This window comes from Borostomias antarcticus (genome assembly GCF_949987555.1).
Source record: "Borostomias antarcticus genome assembly, chromosome: 24".
Taxonomy (NCBI): domain Eukaryota; kingdom Metazoa; phylum Chordata; class Actinopteri; order Stomiiformes; family Stomiidae; genus Borostomias; species Borostomias antarcticus.
In genome coordinates this window covers 954,035-974,494 of record NC_140257.1, presented here as the reverse complement: position 1 = coordinate 974,494, position 20,460 = coordinate 954,035, and the positions used below count along the sequence as shown (strand labels likewise).

Sequence of the window (20,460 nt, the reverse complement as noted above, 5' to 3'; positions counted from 1 at the left end):
AATTCCGATTGCTAGGATTTCAGATTGCTAGCTGGGGAAATGCATTTCAGGAATAGGCCTACATTTCAAAATCCAGAAAAGGATTTGGAGTTAATCCAAATACATTTCTGCTTTCAAAACCTGAAATGCATTATATTTAAGTCACCCCTGGGTCAAATTGGACAGCCATGTTTAGAACATAAATAGGCCACTATATACAGGTGCAGCTCAATACATTAGAATATCGTGGAAAAGTTAATTTATTCCAGTAGCCTAATTCAAAAAGTGAAACTCTCATATAGTATAGATTCATTACACACAAAGTGAAATATTTCAAGCCTTTGTTAGAATTTTGGCTTACAGCTAATGAAAACCCCAAATTCAATAGGCCTATCTCAGAAAATTTTAATATTACATAAGACCAATCAAAAAAATAGATTTTTAATACAGAAATGTCGGCCTTCTGAAAAGTATGTTCATGTATATGCACTCAATACTTGGTCGGGGCTCCTTTTGCACCAATTACTGCATCAATGCACCATGGAATGGAGGCGATCAGCCTGTGCCACTGCTGAGGTGTTATGGAAGCCCAGGTTGCTTTGATAGCGGCCTTCAGCTCGCCTGCATTGTTGGGTCTGGTGTCTCTCATCTTCCTCTTGACAATACCCCATATTCTCTATGGGTTCCAGGTCAGGCGAGTTGGCTGGCCAATCAAGCACAGTAATACCATGGTCAGCAAACCAGGTATTGGTACTTTTGGCACTGTGGGCAGGTGCCAAGTCCTGCTGGAAAATGAAATCAGCATCTTCATAGAGCTTGTCAGCAGAAGGAAGCATTAAGTGCTCTAAAATTTCCTGGTAGACGGCTGCGTTGATGTTGGACTTGAGGAAACACAGTGGACCAACACCAGCAGATGACATGGCACCCCAAATCATCACTGACTGAGGAAACTTCACACTGGACTTCAAGCAACTTGGATTATGTGCCTCTCCACTCTTCCTCCAGACTCTGGGACCTTGATTTCCAAATATAATGCTAAATTTACTTTAATCTGAAAAGAGGACTTTGGACCACTGAGCAACAGTCCAGTTCTTTTTCTCCTTAGCCCAGGTAAGACGCTTCTGACGTTGTTTCTGGTTCTGGAGTGGCTTGACACAGGGAATGCGACAGTTGTAGCCCATGTCCTGGATACGTCTGTGCGTGGTGGCTCTTGATGCAATGACTCCAGCCTCAGTCCACTCCTTGTGAAGCTCCCCCAAATTCTTGAATGGGTTTGCTTGACAATCCTCTCAAGTCTGCGGTTATCCCTGTTGCTTGTGCACCTTTTCCTACCACCATTTTTCATTCCACTCAACTTTATATGGATATGCTTGGATACAGCACTCTGTGAACCACCAGCTTCTTTAGCAGTGACCTTTTGTGGTTTACCCTCCTTGTGGAGGGTGTCAATGACTGTCTTCTGGACAACTGTAAAGTCAGCAGTCTTCCCCATGATTGTGTAGCCTACTGAACCAGACTGAGAGACAATTTAAAGGCTCAGGAAACCTTTGTAGATGTTTTGAGTTAATTAGCCGATTAGAGTGTGACACTTTGAGGGGCGAATTCACTAAAGCAAATTGCGCCCGCTAATTGCACCATTACATTGCGAGTCAGTTGCGCCAGCTATGTGCTCCGTTTTAAAAACCTATTCACTAAAGACATTCCGCTAATAATATCCCAGCGCAAACACGCCCATTCGGTGTTTGCGGCTGAGTGCAATTTGCTGCTGATATAGGAAATGACTATAAATACTGCGCATACAGCGCATACAACTCGTATGCATATCATTGGACGATGGCAGACAGAAAAAGAAAGATACGATTTTCAGACAGCGAACTTGAAGGCCTCACGGACGAGGTTCAAAAACATGTCTCACAGCTTTCCGCAAAAAATATCACGACTGCAGCAAAAAATCATATTTGGGGTTTAATTTCCCAATCAGTCAGTGCCATTTGTGTGTGTAAACGCGGAAGACTGCAAACGGAGGTGGAATGATTTAAAAAGACGAACAAAGGAAAAATTGTTATTTTCTGTTATGCAAGTTGCAGCACGATGATCTGGCATACTTTTGGGGGAGTGTATAACATTGCCCCACCGGTACGATCTAGGCATCTAAACGGCTTTTCAGGATTCCAAATGTGCACTCAATCACACCGCGCGTCCTGATGTGAGCCCAGTTGTACGCCGCCTCTCCAACGTTGGAAGGATTACGCACGGGAGTCATCATCCATGGCTGAAGATGATACCTGCCGTCACCTATGATACAAAAGGAAAATATTTTCAAGACCATTCAAATAAAAAAAATATTGTGTAGGCTATGTTTTTATTTATTTATACCTATATCGGCCCCCAGCCGTTCAATGAACAGCTATAGGGAATGCGCGGTTTCGCGTATAGACTATTATACGCACAGTTTCGTGCTATGTAGGCTATTATAAGTATTATTCATTGGGGGAGCTTGGACTCGCTGGGGACGGGTGGAGAGACGCATAGTCAACTGAGCCTCCCCAGACGCGACTTCATCCTCCAGTTGGCTGAAGAGCTGCGCGCTCTGGTGTCCAAACAGCTACCGCGGTGGTTCTAGTGTTAAATCAAAAAGTGACCTTCTTCTAAATATTCTCTCACGAACAACATGCCTGGCATTGCGATGCCGAATTCGCCTCGCAACAATCACTGCTGCCATGATCAGCGGAAAGGCTGGCCATGACACCCCTTGCGCTTAAATACCACCACGTCTCTGAAAACGGAATTAATTTCACTTTAACTGCGTGAGGCAATTTGCGCCGATCTTTGTGAATTGGGCGGGTTTTGCAATGATGTTCATTTGCACAGAAAGGGGAACATTCTCCTCCCATATTACCTAATTTAAATATCAGCTAATAACACCGGCGCAGAGAAACGCAATGACGAACGCAACGCAGTTAACACCGTATTTCACCCTTTGCGAGGGCTTTGTGAATAGCAAACATTATTTTTGACTTATTTGCACAGGCTTTGCGTCAGGAAAAGCTGCGCAATCCTTTAGTGAATTCGCCCCTGAGTCTCCTATATAGAACTTTTTCACAATATTAGAATTTTCTGAGATATGGAATTTGGGATTTTCATGAGCTGTAAGCCAAAATCATCAAAATTAAAACAAAAAAGGCTTGAAGTATTTCGCTTTGTGTGTAAATTATATATGATATATGAGAATTTAACTTTGTGAATTGAATTACTGAAATTAATTAACTTTTCCACGATATTCTAATTTATTGAGCTGCACCTGTATAGGCCTATATTAAAAAATGGGTATGTTATTCATTGTAGGCCTACTGTATGTTGTGTCTGTTCCCCTGAGTCTACAATAAAATTGAATATAGAGGCTAAGTTACAACCGAATTCTCCACGGAATTTTCGTTCCCTATATAGTCCACTACTTATTACCCACAAGTCACCTTGATTTCCAGGGTACAGTGCATGTACCCTACATTTTCTCCGGTATACCACAATGCAATGCAGTTGAGTTGTCTCGCGAAGAGGGCTGTGAACGGAGGATGGCGGCGGCAACTTTCGTGTATAAACTGAAGGAACTCTAGCTTGCAGAGCTAAATCGTAAACATGCAATGTTCGTAAACATGTTACTTGATCGTGCGCTTCATAGCTAGCTAGGTAGCGCGGCTATAGCCAACGTTACATCTTGCAATTAAATGTAGAAAAACCACACATGCACATGATTAGAATAACAATTTCAACACTTTATTTGGGATTTAACATTCAAAATGAACACACAAAAGCAAATCCGATACTACCTGAGTGAGTTCATCTCAACCTGCAGCGTGAATGCTCCCTGTTAGACTTGTTTGTTTACACGAGGGCGCATCCGCCTGCATCACACGAATGACCGACGCATTTTTGTGACGTTCGGTGTAGTGTCCGAATACTCCTTAAACCATTCCCTAGGTAGTTCACTACATAGTGAACCCTATATAGGGAATAGGGAGTGAGGGAACGAGGGAGCGATTCCGAACACAGCCTGTGTCTGCAATAAAGTTTATCTATCTATCTAATAGTGGTGTAACGGAACGTAGCCTAGTTGATCCGTGATCCTAGTTGATCTGTGATCCGTATGGATCGCCCCCCATGGTTCGATAAATGGAAAGATGTGATGTAGGCTGTTTTTTTTCTTTAAGTTTATTAAATTATCAAGCATAATTTACCTACATCTGACTGATTGATTTTTATTAATGTTAATACACTAGAGGTGAGGCGATATGCCTTAACTTTAGTGAGTGGCCCAACCTTTCGCATATTTTTCGGTATGTGGCCCTCAGTGGAAAAAAGTTTGGACACCCCTGATATAGAGCAATGTCGACAAGGGTGTTTTCCTTTCAATCATTTATTCTTCTTCCCTTTACATTGGTTCTAGGCAATTCATTTTATCAAACAATTATTTTTCTCAGTTCTCTCGTTCGCTCTCTCTTCTAATGAGAAGGATAGGGCGTTTTAAGGGGGTCAATCAACCGTACGCTCTCTCGCCGGTGCGCTCTCAGTGTCGCTGTCCATTGGCCATGGTGCTGAACCTTTAATCTCTCAAGTCCTTAATAGTTCCAACAGCATATTCAATAATAATAAAAAAAAAAGACCACTTATTACATAATGAGAGTAAGGCCTCTTGTCCATCCGATAGGTTGTGGCTGTTCGAACTGGTGCTGACGGTGCTGCAGCGCCCTCTATTGACAAGAAACACGTGTATCTGAACATTTGTTTTAAATTGCGAAGAAAGAGTCATTCAGATATTAGGCTTTATTAAAAACTAGTTGCTTAACATGTGCGAATTCCATTTATTGAGAATGCATTACCAATTGGCAAGGACGAGATTAGAACCAGCTATGATTTAAAGGCAACTGACCTTACACGTGCGGCCGCTAACACGTCTGCTGCGCTTGCAAGGCACTGGCACGTTTGACACGTCGCTATGCAATTTCTGCACACATTACAAGACGTACGTACGTACGTACATCTATGATTTTACCAAACTGTCATGTGTAGTGTTGGTGTCGCGTATGTGAGGCGCATCTAACCTGTAGTGTTGCCGTCACGCACACGATGCGCAATTCGTGTAAACAACATGTGCACTGCGTCTGCGTGACAGGTACGTTACAGCTATGAGACGTCTGTCCCTCCATTGTTTGTCAATGGAAATTATACACGTGCGTTTAGACGTTTGATGTCATCGCGTCTTCTTAACTAGGCGCAAGTCAAGCGTTTCAGTATGGTGTGCTGGCACTAATCACACCCCATACACACACACCTCACTGCACACGTGCATATCTATGAATGTACACAACACCTTAGTACAGGCAGGGATGCAGCATGCATTGTACACACATCATCCACAATTGCATACAAACTGTAGGCTTTCGGAAGATTTCTGTTCTGTTTTTTTTCCATTCCAGTCCCTAGTCTGCGTACCCCATTGGCTGTGGCCTGCCCATACCCAGGCCCATTTGGCATGGTGCCCCACCCGGGTATGAACGGGGATCTGGGCGGGGCGGCCTACATCGGCCTCCACAGCATCTCCCCTCAGATGACCGCAGCTGCCGCCGCCGCTGTGGCCGCCTACGGACGCTCCCAAGTGGTAGGTGGCAAGACATCACACACACGCACACACACCACACGCACACACACACACACACACACACACACACATACATACATATGTGTGTGTGTATATATATATTATATATATGAGCTGGGGATCGCGTCGCTGCTATTTGCAGATGATGTGGTCCTGATGGCATCATCTGCCTGCGACCTCCAGCACTCTCTGGACTGATTGTGAAGCGGCTGGGATGAGAATCAGCACTTCTAAATCTGAGGCCATGGTTCTCAGCAGGAAACCGGTGGCCTGTACGCTACGAGTAGGAAATGAGTCCTTAACCCATGTGAAGGAGTTCAAGTATCTGGGGGTCTTGTTCACGAGTGAGGGAACCATGGAGAGGGAGTTTGGCCGGAGAATCGGAGCAGCTGGTGCGGTTCTGCAGTCGCTTTACCGCACTGTTGTGACGAAAAGAGAGCTGATCCAAAAGGCAAAGCTCTCGATCTACCGGTCTATCTTCGTCCCCACCCTTACCTATGGTCATGAAGGATGGGTCATGACCGAAAGAACGAGATCACGGATACAAGCGGCCGAAATGAGTTTTCTCTGGAGGGTGGCTGGGGTCTCCCTGAGAGATCGGGTGAGAAGTTCAGTCATCCGGGAGAGACTCGGAGTAGAGCCGCTGCTCCTTTGCGTCGAAAGGAGCCAGTTGAGGTGGTTCGGGCATCTAGTGAGGATGCCTCCTGGGCGCCTCCCTAGGGAGATGTTCCAGGCGTGTCCGGCTGGGAGGAGGCCGAGGGGTAGACCCAGGACTAGGTGGCGGGACTACATCTCCGCACTGGCCTGGGAGCGGCTAAAGATTCCCCAGGCAGAGCTGGTTGATGCTGCCAGGGAAAGGAATGTCTGGGGCCCCCTGCTGGAACTGAGATGGATGGATAGATATATATGTGACCGCCGCTGGTAATTTGGTCCTCAACTAGGCATTTTCATTTTTCAGTTTTTTTACAGATTATGAAAGTGCAGATTGTAAGCTTTCAAATGAGGTCTCATACATTGAAATCTGAACATATTTGAAGAAGATATGCTTATTTGAATGCTAGTACTGCCAAATCAACTTAGCTGAGAAATCTCCCTCCAAAGTTCTCCAACATTTTCACACCTCTGACTGCCAGGTAATGGGCGTGAACAATAGCCTGGTAACCCCACCCCCAGCCACTCCCCCACTGGAGGATCTGTCATTATCTGTCAGAGTGGCTGTCAACTTGGGGTATTACCTGAGAGTGGCTGCCAAGTGAGGTGCTCTCTCACTGATGACCCCACACTCTTTGAGTCAGTATTAATCTTGTGTTGTGAATGCAGTTAAGAACAATATAAGATGAAGTTCAAATTTAACGTTCTTTATTGTCACATACATGATATAAAGTACAAGCATAAGTAGTTAAGTGTACAAAAAAAGGCAACAGTCTAAGTGTTAAAGTGTACAGTCAGTTGTCTGTTTTATAGACAAGGTGCATAGTGTTCATTGTGATCAAGTGTACAACAAAGTAATAACAGTCCCCAGCTCAATACTCAAGGTAATAACAACAGTACTCAGCTCAGTATTCAATATTCTAACAATGCAAGTGTGGGCAAGTCTGTGCAAGAGAACAAGCAACGCTTCAGTATACAAACAGGAAAACAGGAAAGGATGTGGCCTTTCTCCTGCAGTGCTGTCCGTCCTGATGATCTGCAGTGAATCTACAAGCGGACAGTCTTGTTCTGAGCTGCTGTGGAGTTTGGCGGGGGACATGTGACGTCTCGTCCCTCATCAGAACAGAACTCTCTGATCTTGTCAAAGAGATACGTCTGTCTGGCCATGTCCAGTCCGGGTGGGGCTTGCACAAGAAGACCTTCTCTGGGGGGCAGGACATCAGGCTTGCGCAGCAGCTGAAACTCGACTGCCGGTGCATCACGGTGTTCTCTGGCCACAACCATGCCAGGTCTCTCTGCATCAAAACTGCAATAGAATAGAAGGAAGAAAGTACATTAAACTATTGCACACAGTACTGGCACTCCATATAGATAAAATAGTACCAGAAAGTGTTCATTAAATAGACTAGCTAATGCATGATAGGATGAACGTATTCTCACCTGTTGTGCAAAATCAAAGCTGTAGTGCATAGTGATCTTCTTGCTGGCTGGTATGGAGGGGCCAAGGGAGAGCTGCAAATCCTCACAGGCCTGGAGCTTTGCTCATCCTGTAACCAAAACAAAAAACAAAGGTGTCAGACTACCATACCTCTCATGCTCTCTCATTCTGTTTCTCTCTATAATATAGCTACCTAGCTCGATATTAGCTGCCACGCTGGCTAGTTTAGGAACAAAGGGCTAGCTCAGCTAACTAGCATGTTAGCTAACGTTAGCTAGCTAGCCTTTGTTATACTAGCTAGACTTAGTCACTTGTTTAGAAAGGAGCTTCTGCTAAACAACAACGTTAATGTAATGTAAACAGCACAGATAGTATAAAGATCAGCTTACCCCAAAGCAAAGCAGAATGCTTGGCGGTGGTGTGAATCTGGTACGTCGTTCGACGCAACTAGCTTGGTAGCAACTTGCTTTGTTGATACAGTCATCTCTGTATCACAGGACATCAAGAATAAACTCCGTGTACGAACGAGTCCTGCTCTGCTGGAGTTTTAGCTGCTCTTAAAACTCTTTCCATGTCCTGGATGCCATCCCCGTCTTCTCTTTAGCAAAAGCTGTAGCATCCATGGTAAACTTGGAACTGAATGTAAACAAAGCCGGCGTGTTGGGGAAGGGTGGGGGGCGGAGAACCCGGAAGCAATAGCCAATGAAACCAAATCATGCTAATCGATCTGCCCGCCCCCAAGCCCGGCTCGAAATCAGCTAAAAACGAGCTTAGTTTGCAGACTAATTAAACGTATTTCGTGAACCTAAAACTGTTGTCTGTTATAGTAAGTAGGTTCTTCACAACTTCAACTTTGGTAATACGCAAAAATAACAAAAACGAAAAAAAAAAATGTTTTAGCTATTTTGCCCTCTAGCGCATTTCGGGGTTTGCCGAGTTGCGGACCAAATCACCAGCCGCTGTCACATATGTGTGTGCGCGTGGTGTGTGTGATGTGTGATGATGGATGGATATATATATATATATATATATATATATATATATATATCCATCCATTGTCATCCTCTTATCCGGGGCCGGGTTGTCTGGAACACCCCCTAGGGTATATATATATATATATATATATATATATATATATATATATATATATATATATATCAGGGCTACTACAGCTTAAGGCAAGTTGGATTTAATACTTTTTAAGACTTTTTTAATGCCACTCGGAATTAAATTTAAGACCAACTTCACAATAACCAAAATTGGAGAAAAGATGAATTAGGGACAATTAGGGGTTTAGGGACAATGTTAATATTATCAAGGAATATGACGGGCTGTTTCTGAGCCAGGGAGTGAGCAAGCTTGGGGTCTCTAACAGCACAGCTACATGTAACGCTCAGCTGTTAGCATGAAGCTAAAGCAGAAATGAGCTTTTGAACCCTTAATGCCCCCTTACCGGAAGTCTGAATTACCCACAGTTCATATCGTTGTGACGTGAAACACAGTTACCTGATGAACATCCAATAAACAATCACGGACCGATCAACCAACCCTGACATTGATGTTACAAAACAAAATAGCCTATATTTGCATGTTTTCAGCTGGATTGCTTATTTATATATATATATATATATATATATATTTATATATTGCTTATAATACAAGTAGCTTATAATTATTTTACTTTCAATATTTGTGTATGTTATCAACATCATCCATCCATCCATCTTCATCCGCTTATCCGGGGTCGGGTCGCGGAGGCAGCAGCTCCAGCAGTTATCAACATCATGCATTTGTATAATATGATTTGTTTGAAAATATGTGATGTGGTTATAAATTACATACATAAATCATATGATTCCTCAGTTAAAAGCTGCATGACATTAAACATCCATCTCGGTTCAGTGTTCTTTGAATTTTGATTTTCAATATGAATATGGAAAGAGTTGTGAGGTGCAGAAATGCATGTTGTCATTCTTGAGTAATACTTTTGGATTCATCACAAACAAGAATCACAGGCAGTAGTACAGTCCTCAGAACTATAAGTGGGCAGGGCTGTCCAGCGGCAGCGACGGTAAAAACATATTACAACCCGCAACCACAAGGGACAGTAAAGCACTGCTACAGTGAGGCTACTAGGCTTCTCTGACAATCTGGTTGCCGTTACTTAGACTATAGACTAATGTAGGCTACGTTGCTTAGACTATAGACTAATGTAGGCTACGTTTCTTAGACTATAGACTAATGTAGGCTACGTTTCTTAGACTATAGACTAATGTAGGCTATGTTTCTCAGTTTGACCGGTCTGAATTGCGAACTGCTCTTTTCGATTAGCTACAGAAGAGACAGTAACCTACATTAAATTGTTTATTTAAGGCCTTATGTTAAGATTCATGAATTCAATGCCTTTTAAGACTTTTTAAGGATCCGATAAGGAACCCTGATATATGTATACTGTCTTTTTGTCATGCGTTTGACAAAAAATCCTTTCTCTCCACCTCTGTTTCTCTCCCTCCCTCCCCAGTTGAGATTCGATCCCCACCACCACATGCGTGTTGCTGGTCTTCCTGCCAGCATGTCTGGCATCCCCGGTGGGAAACCGTAGGTGTCTTTTCCTGATGTAATTCTGAATCAGAGACAAACATGCTTGATTCTTCGCCTTTAATCATCCCTCCATTCCCCCATAACCCTAAACCCTCCTTTAACCTCTTCTCTCTTTCTTTTCCCTGACATCTTGTCTTCTCTCTCCTCAAACATCCTCCTCATCCCCCTCTCTTTTCCACATCCCCTCTTTTCAATCTCCCCCTCTTCATTCCCCTCCTCCTCTCTCCTCCAATCCTCCTCCTCTCCTCCATGTTCCTCTTCTCCTCCACTCCTCCTCCTCTCTCCTCCACTCCTCCTCTCCTCCTCCTCAACCTCCATGTTCCTCTTCTCCTCCACTCATCCTCCTCTCTCCTCCACTCCTCCTCTCCTCCTCCTCTCCTCCATTTTCCTCTTCTCCTCCACTCATCCTCCTCTCTCCTCCACTCCTCCAATCCTCCTCCTCTCCTCCATGTTCCTCTTCTCCTCCACTCATCCTCCTCTCTCCTCCACTCCTCCAATCCTCCTCTCCTCCATGTTCCTCTTCTCCTCCACTCCTCCTCTCCTCCACTCCTCCAATCCTCCTCCTCTCCTCCATGTTCCTCTTCTCCTCCACTCATCCTCCTCTCTCCTCCACTCCTCCTCCTCTCCTCCATGTTCCTCTTCTCCTCCACTCATCCTCCTCTCTCCTCCACTCCTCCAATCCTCCTCCTCTCCTCCATGTTCCTCTTCTCCTCCACTCCTCCTCCTCTCTCCTCCACTCCTCCTCTCCTCCAATCCTCTCCTCCATGTTCCTCTTCTCCTCCACTCCTCCTCTCTCCTCCACTCCTCCTCCTCTCCTCGATGTTCCTCTTCTCCTCCACTCCTCCTCCTCTCTCCTCCAATCCTCCTCCTCTCCTCCATGTTCCTCTTCTCCTCCACTCCTCCTCCTCTCTCCTCCCACCATCCCAGGGCCTACTCCTTCCATGTGAGTGCTGATGGTCAGATGCAGCCTGTGCCCTTCCCTCCGGACGCCCTGCTAGGCCCGGGCATCCCACGCCATGCCCGGCAGATCAACACGCTGGGCCACGGGGAGGTGGTGTGTGCCGTCACCATCAGCAACCCCACGCGCCACGTCTACACCGGCGGGAAGGGCTGCGTCAAGGTCTGGGACCTCAGCCACCCAGGGAACAAGAGCCCTGTGTCCCAGCTGGACTGCCTGGTGAGTGGGGTAGGGGTAGGGGTATGCCCTGTGTCCCAGCTGGACTGCCTGGTGAGTGGGGTAGGGGTATGCCCTGTGTCCCAGCTGGAATGCCTGGTGAGTGGGGTAGGGGTATGCCCTGTGTCCCAGCTGGACTGCCTGGTGAGTGGGGTAGGGGTAGGGGTATGCCCTGTGTCCCAGCTGGACTGCCTGGTGAGTGGGGTAGGGGTAGGGGTAGGGGTAGGGGTATGCATGCTTTTAGGGCGCAGTCCTCATTAGAGCGAGGGCGCATGACCTCCAGGGTGCAGTGATATCCAGATGTGAATGACTTCCGGGTGCGCTCGTTTTCACTCGCAAAGTAATGCAATTCAAGTCGCACGTCCAAAGATAATAATAATAATAAAAATGTAGGCTATCCCCTATGTTGTTACTTGTATGATCAGTTGTTTGCCGTTTTTGATAAGCATTGGTATGTTTACCTTTTCTGATCGGTCTCCCGAGTCGTGCATTCGGGTGCGTATAGGCTAGGCTACATAACCTAGTGTAGGCTAATAATAATAAGCCTAATAATTAGGCTAATCATTTGTATTTACCTCATAATATATGTTTACCTTGTTCCGATCGGTCTCCCGAGTCATTCATTTGGGTCCGTAGGCTAGCCTATAGTCTAATAATTTGCATTATCTCGGAAGGTAATAATGGAAATGAATATGCAGGCTATCCCGTATGTTGCTACTTGTATGATGAAGTAGGCTAAGCACGTGTATGTTTACCTTGTTCCGATCGGTCTCCCGATAATGCATTTGGGTGCATAGGCTATAGGCTAATAATTTGTATTCCTTCGGAAGATAATGTAAATTAAAATGCAGGCTATCCCCTACTGTATGTTGTTGCTTGTTACATTTTTCTTCATCATAAACGGCATTAAACTAGACAGTTCTGGAAGGTTCTGGAGCTACACTCCCTCTATGCCAGGTCTTATCAAACTATTTGTCCGTAGCCCTTTAATGGGTAGTCTAGCACTCTTCTCATTGTCATGTAAGCGGAATTTAGATATGTTAGAAGTCTAGTCTATTTGATGTCTACTTGATATATTGGCACGGTCCTGGGGGATGTAGGCTACTGTAGCCCTATAGAAATTATGAATGATGACAATTGACTCTGATTGTGCTCCAAGGTCTTTGAAACATGTTTTTTGAATGATTTTGATTTTTCACGGTGCCCATACTCATTGTATGACCAAAACGGTGGTAGAGCAATTATCAGACTTTCTCAAAAGTGCTAGTTTTGTCAACGTTTTGATCTGAACCATTGTATATGATCATAAGTAACCTTAAAACAGGGCTAAACATGATTTTTCCCTTTACTACTCCTTTAAGTTTGGCGCTGTTGGCTCCGCTCTAAATGCTTCCCTGGATCAGCCAAGCTGCAAGCCAAGCTGAAACAGGGAGCGAGCTACGAACCCCCCACGGGGATACAGAGCGGGCCGAACAAAAATAAATAAATCAAGCCAGAGCTTACATTACAACCTGGTATACGCACATACCTAGGGAGGGCAAAAGAAACATACCAAACGGAACATGCACAAATCCTAGTACAGGCAACAGGGAGGGAGAGGGAGTTTGGCCGGAGAATCGGAGCAGCTGGTGCGGTTCTGCAGTCGCTTTACCGCACTGTTGTGACGAAAAGAGAGCTGAGCCAAAAGGCAAAGCTCTCGATCTACCGGTCTATCTTCGTCCCCACCCTCACCTATGGTCATGAAGGATGGGTCATGACCGAAAGAACGAGATCACGGATACAAGCGGCCGAAATGAGTTTTCTCCGGAGGGTGGCTGGGGTCTCCCTGAGAGATCGGGTGAGAAGTTCAGTCATCCGGGAGAGACTCGGAGTAGAGCCGCTGCTCCTTTGCGTCGAAAGGAGCCAGTTGAGGTGGTTCGGGCATCTAGTGAGGATGCCTCCTGGGCGCCTCCCTAGGGAGGTGTTCCAGGCGTGTCCGGCTGGGAGGAGGCCGCGGGGTAGACCCAGGACTAGGTGGCGGGACTACATCTCCGCACTGGCCTGTGAGCGGCTAAAGATTCCCCAGGCAGAGCTGGTTGATGCTGCTAGGGAAAGGGATGTCTGGGGCCCCCTGCTGGAGCTGCTGCCTCCGCGACCCGACCCTGGATAAGCGGATGAAGATGATGATGATGATGATGAGGCAACAGGGAACACCCGACACCGGGCGCACCCGGAGACAGAACCGTCCAATCACCAGGAGGGAGGAGGACGGGGAGGTGGAGACAAGCTCGCCAGCAGGTGAGACGAGACATATGAGAGCAGAGAGCAGTGTAGCTACCAGGACATCGTTTAAATAGACCGCCTAGCTGTGAGTGAGGGCTGTGGTTGGATAATAGATGATTGAATGATTGAAACGCTGATTGCTCAGCTGGCTGTCACCTGATTACAACTGAGCTACCTGACCTGTGTCCTGTATGAAATTATGCGAAGCTTCAATTCATTCAGGAACACTCACGTCAGAGGTTGATTATGGTTAGGTTAGTTAAGTTTGGCGCTGTTGGCTCCGCTCTGAATACTTCCCTGGATTAGCCAAGCTGCAAGCCAAGCTAAAACAGGGAGCGAGCTACGAACCCCCAAAACCACGGAACACCAACGCCAAGCTCAACTAGCGCCCATGCGAAGCATCAGCCTTCTATGTCTAGACCCCAGAAAATCTTGTATCTTAATAGGATGCAGCAGTATCCTTCAAGTGGCCATTCTATGTATGTGAATAACTGTGTAACAGCAACATGCTGTGACCTTAGAAGCAGGCCTTATCCTGCTTAGGCCATTCTACATACAGATGTGGGAAGTTAGAAATGTCCCATGCTGCAGCATTTCACCTTCGCGGTTTTTGGCAGGGAAATCCCGTTGGAAATCTCGTGGGATTTCAGACGGGTGTGCACCATAGCTGTCTGTAGCAGTTGCACTTCCAAGGTCCAGAGGATATGTGCCTATAAGTGTAGGCTATTTGAGCTGCCGCCTCAACAGTGCGTAAGAGCAGAGCGCATCAACTCGTGTATAGCCTACAAATAGTAGCCCATAGCCATTAAAACGGCTTATTGTTTTATTCATACATCAACTAGATAATTCCATAATAATGAGTAGCCTAGTAGGCTATAAAAGGAATTCAATAGGGCCTAAACCTTAAAGGACAATGCTCGTTTTTGACAACCTGGACCTTATTTACGACATATTATAAGACGTTTGACTCACCAAGATCACTTTGGTGTAGTCAGAGGCCTGTAGAAGAAATTTAAAATCCAGCGCGAGCCAGTATATCCATGTAATGGCGGTGGTGGGGGTACTGAGAATGCAGTTTCTAAAAATCTATTTTCTGCCGCGAAATGGTTGTTTTCATCAATCTGTCTTGATGAATCGCTAGTTGTGCTTACATAGAGAGCATAGGCCTGTTGTGGTATTTCACATGCCTCTGTAATATGATCTTTAGAAACGTCTTTAGACACGAAATAGCTTCCTCACTTGCTTCAGCACGCATGCACACAGCGTGCTGGAGCAACGATTGCGCGCTGTGCGAATGCGTGCTGGAGCAAGTGAGGAAGCTATTTCGTTTCGAAAGACGTTTCTAAAGATCATGGCATGTGAAAACCACAACAGTTATGCTCTATGTAAGCACTGTGGCTGATTTACGATTAATTTGTGACCATTATGGTATTTCTGATCCCTGGTAAAGAGGGAAGTCAAAGCGCTTTTGTTGGCCGGATTGGTGGAGCGCGGCGTTCTACCTCCACAGGTGTTGGGGGAGGCTCCCGATATCGCACCCTTGGAAGGGGGTTGCGGTGAGGAGGAGAAGAGTTCTGCAAAAGGCTCCGACACTCAGAGATCTGGAGATCCCACACCGACACCGGTGAGTGATATGGCTTACGTTACTCCCGGTTCAGTAGGTGCAGTTGGAGAGGTGAAAGTTAATACGATACAAATTCCCCGTTTTGAACCATTGTCGCCAGAGTTCGTGTCCGGTTCTGCCCGCTGGAGGGTGCGTCTAGCTCCTCTTCAGATGGAGACGCAGGATAAGGAGAGGGAGTTTCAGCTCCGTAGAGAATAGAGGCAGACACTGCTATTAGGATGCGTGAACTGGAGTTGAAGGAGGGTGCCCTGGCCTATAGCCCTGGTGTGCGTCAGGAGCCGCTGTTCCTTTTAATGTGGGCAAACACATCTCCTTGGTGCCTGCCTTCAGAGAGTCTGAGGTTGAGTCGTATTTTGGCACATTTGAACGAATAGCAGTGGCTCTGAACTGGCCAAAAGATGCGTGGGCCATTCTCCTGCAATGTAAGCTGGTGGGTAAGGCGCAGGAGGTCTGTTCTACTCTTCCTCTAGCGGACAGTCTTGTATATGAAAAAGTAAAGAGCGCTATTTACAGAGTATATGAGCTAGTACCAGAGGCGTATAGACAGCGTTTCAGAGACCTGAGGAAAAGAACTGGCCAAACCTACGGTGATTTTGCAAGAGAGAAGGGCGTGCTTTTTGACAGGTGGTGCGCTTCTTGTAAGGCAGACGATCTGACTACATTGTGTGTGTTGATGTTAGAAGAATTTAAGAACTGTGTGCCAGAGCGCACTGCTGTTTATTTGAATGAACAGAAAGTCACTACGCTACAGCATGCTGCCACCTTAGCTGATGAGTACGAACTCACGCACAAAGGGTTTTTAGTAAATCAAGCCCTCCCTCCTATCAGCGTGGTTTGACACAGAAAGCTGGTGACATGCGCGTCCCCCACTCCAGTGCGCCACGGCATAACGAAAAAACCTCATCTGGGGAGAGGCTGTGTTTCTTTTGCCATAAGCCCGGCCATTTGGTGGCAGAATGTAAGGCCTGGGCGCGGAAACAGCCTGTAGCCTCAGCCCCCGGGAATGCTGGTTCTAAAGCAAAGGGTGTGGGTCTGATTAAGACATTGGCCTGCAGCAGCCAGTTGGGTACTGACAAGGTACCTGATGAGTGTTTTAAGCCTTTCATTTCAACTGGTTTTGTCTCTCTAACAGGAAGATCTGAGGACCAGTGCCCGGTCAGAGTGTTGCGGGACACAGGCGGTTCACAGTCCTCTATCTTGTCCAAGGTCCTGCCATTGGATGTCACGTCTGCCTGTGGCTTAAGTGCCATCGTGAGGGGGATTGGTATGGGCTTTGTGCCCGCACCCCTTCACCGCATTCATGTGAGTTCAGAGCTATGCTCAGGGTTTTACCCTATCGCTGTTCGATCTGATTTTCCCATAGAGGGTGTTGACTTTATTATGGGAAACGACATAGCTGGCGGGAAAGTGTATTGTGTACCAGAAGTGGTTGATGTTCCCTTTGCTGGACATGACGATCTGGATGCATGCACCATCCAGAAGTGTTCACAGCTAGTGTATTGACGACAAGAGCTCGAGCTAAACTGCAGACCCAAGATGTTGATCTAGCTGACAGCCTGTTTTCGTCAATGTTGTCTGGTAAAAAGGTGGCCCCTACAGGCGGGTCATTGAATAGGGCTCCCCAAGGGTCTGAAGTGGAGGAGCCTGTAAGTGCTTCTACAGTGGCTTTGCCGCTGACCCGTGAGGCTCTTATTCACGCTCAGAGAAATGATCCATCTCTTTCCCATTGTTTTGCAGCGATCAGTGAGGACCCTGACAAATGTAGTGGGAAACAGTGTTATCTGTTGGATAAAGGGGTACTGATGCGTAGGTGGGTTCCTCAGGAGGGAAGGGTCCCAGAGGATGGTGGGGATTGGGGCACAGTCCAGCAGATAGTGGTGCCAGCTGGTTATCGGCAACACGTGTTGGAACTGGCACATGAGCATGTGTGGTCTGGCCATCTCGGTATAACAAAAACCTATAACCGAATTCTGAGTCATTTCGTTTGGCCAGGACTGAAAGCTGCTGTGGTTCGTTTCTGTAAGACATGCCGTACCTGCCAGATTGTGGGGAAACCAAACCAGGGAGTGCCTCCAGCCCCACTGCGTCCAATCCCTGCTATGGGTGAGCCATTTTCACACGTTATAGTAGACTGTGTGGGTCCGTTGCCCAAAACAAAATCTGGCAACCAGTTTCTTTTAACTATGATGTGTGTTGACACTCGCTTTCCAGAAGCCATTCCCTTGCGAAAGATCACAGCCCCAGCAATCACCAAGGCTCTGACAAAGTTCTTTACTACTTTTGGGTTGCCCAAGGTTGTGCAGACGGATCAGGGATCTAATTTCCTGTCCAGAACCTTTGAGCAAACGCTACAAGCACTAGGTGTGTCCCATTCAGTGTCCAGTGCATATCACCCTGAATCACAAGGGGCAATAGAGCGCTGGCATCAGACGTTAAAGTCGATGCTTGGGAAATACTGTTATGAAACAGGGGGAAGTTGGGATGAGGGTGTTCCTTTTGTACTGTTCGCCATACGCGATGCCAAGCAGGAGTCGCTGGGTTTTAGCCCAGCTGAACTAGTGTTTGGTCATAATGTGCGTGGCCCACTGAAGGTGTTAAAAGAGCGGCTGACATCCAGTTCACCTCCCAAAACTAACATCTTAGATTTTGTCTCCCAGTGTCGGGAGCGGTTACATCGTGCCTCTGAAGTAGCTAAGGAGGCGCTGGCCTCCTCGCAGCAGAGCATGAAACGCTGGTATGACAGGCGAGCAGTGGAGCGGACATTCCAACCGGGAGAGCAGGTTTTGGTTTTGCTTCCACTGCCTGGCTCTGCCCTTACTGCCCGGTTCTCAGGACCCTACATAATAGAGCGAAAAGTATCTGACACAGATAACATCATTAACACTCCTGAGCGGAGACGGAAGACTCGTCTGTGCCATATTAACATGCTTAAAGCCTATCATTCCAGAGAAGCTGCCCAGGGAAAGCAGGAAAATACTCCGGAGACTGCTGAACCCCAGAAGATCTCTGCTTCTCTGTTGGGTGTGGGAGCCCTGGCTGATGATGGTCTGGTGATGTTCTCTGATGGTCCACAGGGTGGTAGGCTGTCTAACTATGCATACCTTTCAGATCTGGAGACACAGTTATCCTGTCTACCTTTAAATCAGCGTGAGGATGTGGTACAGCTAATTCGATCTTATCCTGCTCTGTTCCATGATGTGCCCTCCCGTACTAGCGTTGTGGAACACGATATTGATGTTGCTGGTGCCACGCATGTTAAGAAACATGCATATCGTTGCCCAATGGCAAAAAGGAAGGTAATGAAAGAGGAGGCTGCTTACCTTTTGGATAATGGCTTGGCGAAGCCCAGTCAGAGCCCATGGAGTTCTCCAAGTCTGCTAGTCAGTAAACCTGATGGCACCTCCAGGTTCTGTACAGACTACCGGAAGGTTAATGCAGTGACTGTGCCAGATTCCTACCCCTTGCCTCGAATGGAAGATTGCATAGACAGTGTTGGTCCTGCTGTGCACATTACCAAGCTAGATCTTCTGAAGGGGTATTGGCAAGTGCCTCTAACTTCCCGTGCCTCTAACATATCTGCCTTTGTGACCCCTGACCATTTTCTAGAGTATACCGTGATGGCGTTCGGCATGAGGAATGCGCCCGCCACCTTCCAACGCTTGATGCACCTGGTGCTGGGTGACATCCCTCGGTGTACTGTGTACTTGGACGACGTGGTAGTGTATTCTGACAGCTGGGAGAATCACATGACCAGTTAACATCTGGTTTTCCAGCGCCTGGTGGAAGCGTCCTTGACTCTCAACCTTGCAAAGTGCGAGTTTGGTAAGGCCATGGTAACTTACCTGGGGAAGCAAGTGGGGCATGGCTGTGTGCGGCCGGTGGATGCCAAGGTCACAGCCATCCTCTCATATCCTACTCCTACAACCAGACGGGAGCTTCGCCGTTTCCTGGGCATGACTGGATCCTACAGATGTTTTTGTCAGAATTTCTCAGTGATGGTTGCTCCGCTCACTAGACTGTGTAGCCCAAATGTACCATTCACGTGGAATGATGATTGCCAACATGCTTTTGTAACTGCCAAGTCTCTCCTCTGCAGTGCTCCTGTCCTGGCGGCACCCAACTTCTCTGCTCCGTTTCAGTTGGAGGTTGACGCCAGTGCTACTGGGGCCGGGGCTGTGTTAGTTCAAGATGGTGAAGCAGGTGTACCCCACCCTGTTAGTTATTTTTCGGTGAAGTTTAAGAAACATCAACTGAACTACTCAACCATCGAAAAAGAAACACTTGCCTTACTCCTTGCTCTTCAACATTTTGAGGTTAATGTTGGGTCTAGTGTTGACCCTGTTATTGTGTATACTGACCATAACCCCATTGTTTTTCTAGCCCAGATGTATAACCACAATCAGAGACTGATGCGGTGGGCCTTGTTGGTGCAAGGCTACAACCTGGTGATAAAGCATAAGAGGGGCGTGGACAATGTGGTGGCTGATGCCCTGTCCCGAGGGTGAGAGGGTCATGGGGCCTGCAGCCTGTGTCCATTTATTTGGTGTTTACTTAGAAAAGTGCTGTCTTTTGCCATTAGATTGGTGTGTGCTCCGCTTGCCTGTTGTGAACGGTGAGGTGGGGTGATGCTCCAGCCTTTGGTGTCATTAATTGAGTAACCTATCAATTACTATCAAACTACCTGTTTGATCTTAAGGGGGAGGGTGTTACGGCTGGAGTGTGGTGTATGTGGTGTCTCTCTGGTTTTCTTCCCCCAGGTACGTGCCCTTCCCCCCCCTAGTACCTGGTGGAGAGGTGTGTGCGCGCGCGGCTGGTTCCAATCTGCTGATTGTGGCCGGGGACATAAGAGAGGGAGAGAGGCACCAGTCGAGGCCCGTTGCCATTGCATAACGTTGTGCTGTTTTTGTGTTGGGGCCAAGGCTTGTGTGGCCTTCCTTTTTCTAGTTATTGTTGAGTCTGTTGAGACTGATTCTTTTGTCATTGTTACTCTAATTTTTTGGATTAAATTATTCAACGCATCCGTTTTTTTTCCTGCCTCCTTTGTACCCCCGGTTTAGTTTGTTCTGTGTTACTCC

At 46.8% G+C, this 20,460-nt stretch overlaps 1 pseudogene across 1 annotated transcript in view; it reads left to right on the top strand.

Annotated features, from left to right (window-relative positions):
• The window catches only part of LOC311325205 (transducin-like enhancer protein 4), a 117,454-nt pseudogene that overhangs the window by 67,995 nt on the left and 28,999 nt on the right, over positions 1–20,460 (top strand). Inside the window, exons 9-11 of the transcript in view lie at positions 5,454–5,635; positions 10,246–10,322; positions 11,253–11,502. The product of the transcript in view is annotated as a transducin-like enhancer protein 4 (transcript). The remainder of the gene's footprint in view (positions 1–5,453; positions 5,636–10,245; positions 10,323–11,252; positions 11,503–20,460) is intronic.